A 4,912-nucleotide genomic window follows, 5' to 3' on the forward strand; every position below is an offset into this window, starting at 1 on the left:
TAATGATGAAAATTTAATATTCATATATTTTAGATTCATTGCACACTAACTGAAATATTTCAGGTCTTTTATTGTCTAAATACGGATGATTGTGGCATACAGCTCATGAAAACCCAAAATTCCTATCTCACAAAATTAGCATAGTTCATCCGACCAATAAAAGAAAAGTGTTTTTAATACAAAAAACGTCAACCTTCAAATAATCATGTACAGTTATGCACTCAATACTTGGTCGGGAATCCTTTTGCAGAAATGACTGCTTCAATGCGGCGTGGCATGGAGGCAATCAGCCTGTGGCACTGCTGAGGTCTTATGGAGGCCCAGGATGCTTCGATAGCGGCCTTTAGCTCATCCAGAGTGTTGGGTCTTGAGTCTCTCAACGTTCTCTTCACAATATCCCACAGATTCTCTATGGGGTTCAGGTCAGGAGAGTTGGCAGGCCAATTGAGCACAGTGATACCATGGTCAGTAAAGCATTTACCAGTGGTTTTGGCACTGTGAGCAGGTGCCAGGTCATGCTGAAACATGAAATCTTCATTTCCATAAAGCTTTTCAGCAGATGGAAGCATGAAGTGGTCCAAAATCTCCTGATAGCTAGCTGCATTGACCCTGCCCTTGATAAAACACAGTGGACCAACAGCAGCAGCTGACACGGCACCCCAGACCATCACTGACTGTGGGTACTTGACACTGGACTTCTGGCATTTTGGCATTTCCTTTTCCCCAGTCTTCCTCCAGACTCTGGCACCTTGATTTCCGAATGACATGCAGAATTTGCTTTCATCCGAAAAAAGTACTTTGGACCACTGAGCAACAGTCCAGTGCTGCTTCTCTGTAGCCCAGGTCTGGGGAATGCGGCACCTGTAGCCCATTTCCTGCACACGCCTGTGCACGGTGGCTCTGGATGTTTCTACTCCAGACTCAGTCCACTGCTTCCGCAGGTCCCCCAAGGTCTGGAATCGGCCCTTCTCCACAATCTTCCTCGGGGTCCGGTCACCTCTTCTCGTTGTGCAACGTTTTCTGACACACTTTTTCCTTCCCACAGACTTCCCACTGAGGTGCCTTGATACAGCACTCTGGGAACAGCCTATTCGTTCAGAAATTTCTTTCTGTGTCTTACCCTCTTGCTTGAGGGTGCCAATAGTGGCCTTCTGGACAGCAGTCAGGTCGGCAGTCTTACCCATGATTGGGGTTTTGAGTGATGAACCAGGCTGGGAGTTTTAAAGGCCTCAGGAATCTTTTGCAGGTGTTTAGAGTTAACTCGTTGATTCAGATGATTAGGTTCATAGCTCGTTTAGAGACCCTTTTAATGATATGCTAATTTTGTGAGATAGGAATTTTGGGTTTTCATGAGCTGAATGCCAAAATCATCCGTATTAAGACAATAAAAGACCTGAAATATTTCAGTTAGTGTGCAATGAATCTAAAATATATGAATGTTAAATTTTCATCATGACATTATGGAAAATAATGAACTTTATCACAATATGCTAATTTTTTGAGAAGGACCTGTATATGGAACCAGTCCTTTAAAGAAGGGGCCTGGTTTTCGATTCATTACTGTGGTTTCGGAGACGCAAAGGCCGACAGGCTGCAGTGGGAGTTGAAGCTTGCTCAACCTGCGGAGTAGGGCCGGATCTCGGCAGAGCACAGTGCCATTTTACCACTACCCGTTTGATGTTTATAGTTTGTATATGTGAGATATAAGGGTTTGTGATTGATAATTATGGGTTGCTGAATATAAAACCTACTTATTCGATGTATATGTTTATGGAAAGAGTTAGTTATATTATATGATAATCTAATGTCCCTGAATGCTGTCGGGCTACAACACTTATTTTGAAGGACACTGTCCATCTATCAGGAAGTAGCATATTTATTAGCTTGACAGCTTTATCCTGCAATTCTGAGTAAGTAGTGTAGAAAAGTTCATACTATTGATGATCTCCTTCCCAAGATTACAGGGAGCACGGTCTTCTCAAGCGTGGACGCAGCTAGCGGATTCTGGCAGATCCCTTTGGAAGAAGACAGAGCCCTGCTGACGACATTCATCACCCCACTGGGAAGGTACTGTTTTAAGAGACTGACTTTTGGCATCACATCTGCACCAGAAATATTTCAAAGGAAAATGTCAGAGCTATTACAAGGGCATGAGGATGTCATAGTTTGCATGGATGACATTCTTGTTCTTGGTGAAACACAAGAATAGCATGACATGAGACTCAACAAAGTGATGGAGTCCATCCAAAAGTCTGGCCTTAAGCTTAACAAAGAGAATTGGGTACTTTCTCAGTCATTGCTAGATTTGTTTTAGGCCATGTAGTGAACAAAGGTGGTATCAGGCCAAACCAAGAAAAAGTCACCACCATCAAAAAAAAAAAGATGCCAAAGAACATTGAAGAGTTACGAAGGTTCTTGGGAATGATGAATTACATTGATCGTTTTTTGCCAAACCTGTCCACATGTCTTCACCCAGTGAATAAACTGCTAAAGTCTGACAGACAGTGGGTCTGGGGTCCTCAACAGGAAAAGGCCTTGACTGAGGTAAAGTCGTTCATCTCTTCTGCTCCAGTTTTGATTTACTTCAACCCCCAGAGGCCAACAGTTGTTAGCACTGATGTGAGCAGCTACGGCCTTGGAGGCTTACTGATGCAGGAACTTGATGGGACACTAAAGCCAGTCGCCTTCTGTTCCTGTACTTTAACTGAGTCCGAACGAAGATATGCCCAAATTGAGAGGAAATGTTTGGTTTGGCGTGTGGGCTTCAGAACGTTTCTATAAGTATCTGTGTGGCTTGGAGTCATATAAGCTTTTCACAGACATAAAGCCCTTGGTCACGCTGATCAACTCAAAAGATCTGGATACGGCGCCTCTTCGTTGTCAGCGTCTCCTTATCCGACTGATGAGGTTCAACCCTGTGGCTGTGTATGTTCCGGGAAAAAGCCTCATTGTTGCAGATGCACTGTCACGTCAACCATTGCAGAACACTGGGTCAAACAACCTGGAAAGGGAGGTCAAAGCATATGTGGACGCTATAGAGGAACATGTGGGAGTAAGACAACCAGCCCTTGAGCAGATATGATGACAGACCGGAAAAGACTGCAGACCATACTTGGTAAAAGTATGGCTGGTCCAACCACATTAAAAGCATAGCTCTATCAGCAAAACCATATTTTCATGAGTGTGGTGCACTGAGTGAGCTGAATGGAGTCCTGAGATGTGGAAATCAGATTGTCATACCTCACAGCATGCGTGCTGATATGATTCAAAAGATCCACTTAGGTCATCAGGGACTGACAAAATGTAGACAGCGCTATAAAAATGCTGTTTGGTGGCCTGACATTGGCAAAGATGCCAGAAAACTCATACAGTAATGTCAACACTGTAATATCAACTGTCCCAGTCAGCACAGGGAACCTTTACTCACTACACCACTATCAGAGCTGCCTTGGCAGAAAGTTGCAGCCGATCTCTGTGAGTACAAAGGAAAACATTATCTGGTTGTCATTGATTACTCTCTAAATGGCTGGAGATTCTGAACCTGCCAAGAACAAACACTGAAACTATGATTGTAAAACTGAAGAGCATTGTCAGCCGTTTTGGGATACCTGAGGAAGTACGGTCGGACAATGGACCACAGTTTACTGCAAAACAGTTCAGAATGTTTGCTGTGGAGTTTGATTTCCAGCATGTCACATCCAGTCCTCATTTCCCTCAGTCTAATGGCATGGCTGAGCGGGCTGTCAAGACAGCCAAGGCTATTCTTATACAAGATGACTCTCACCTTGCCCTTCTAAGTTACTGTTCTACACTGACAGAGCCAACACAAGAGAGCCCTGCCACACTAATGATGGGGCAAAGCTTACGTACAACCCTACCAATCTTCAAGGAAAATCTCAGACCTACCTGACCTGACATTGAAATGGTGAGAAAGAATGACAAGTAAGCCAAGCAGTCCTTTGAGAAATTCTATAACCGACGATATTGTACAAGACCACTTCCCCCTCTTAGCCGCGGTGAATGTGTACGTCTCAAAATTGATGGAGAGAAAACATGGGCAACAACGGCTGTGGTGCAGCATGAGGAAGCAGCACCAAGGTCGTTCAGCGTCCAGACAACCCAGGGTGACACACCGAAAGAGAAACATCCAACTGGTGAACGAGAAAGATCAATTGGATTCACCAACACCTTCTCCACAACCAGTAGACTCAGAGACAGTACATTCAGAACTGAACTTCAACCAGACTGTGAGTGACTGCTCGACAGCAGCTCCTGGAGGTCCTGTTGTTACCAGGGGTGGAAGGGTGGTGAAGCAAAACAGTCGTTATTGTAGTTAGGAGATTGAAGGCGAAAAGGGCAGAATAATCCCTGCCTTCTCTCTCTGAAGAGGCTGTGGTAGTCTACCCATTCCTCTTTGGATTGATGGAGATATTCACCTGTTTTAATCAGTTAAGTAATAAAAAAAAGTATTCAGAAAGTGGTTTATTAGTAGAGGTTGTGATATGGAGAAACGTTTCTAGGCGTAGGACATAATTACTTTAGAAGGGAGATGTCATGTAAAGGAAATTCAATAAAGTTGTTGTATTGAATGATCTGCGCATGCGCGCAGCGTGAGACTTGTTGCAAATAAATAAATAAGGGAATGACGGACATTCTGAGAAGCTGAGCTGGCGTATCAGAAAACGCCACATGGTGTATGTTAGGGTTAATTAATGATTATATATGTTTTAACTTTAATAGAAGTGAAGCTTGCTGTTCAGAGTGATTATATCTTATATGTACAAGAGCTGCAAGATAGAGACAGGATGTTCTAGAACATTCTGTCAGTGCAGCTGTTTCTAATCAATATGAGTGTGCATCTCTCCCTGTTTTGTGCTTGGAACATTCTGTAACCAGGGCCTCTTCTCTTATG

Source organism: Girardinichthys multiradiatus, chromosome 4 (genome assembly GCF_021462225.1).
Source record: "Girardinichthys multiradiatus isolate DD_20200921_A chromosome 4, DD_fGirMul_XY1, whole genome shotgun sequence".
NCBI classification, from domain to species: domain Eukaryota; kingdom Metazoa; phylum Chordata; class Actinopteri; order Cyprinodontiformes; family Goodeidae; genus Girardinichthys; species Girardinichthys multiradiatus.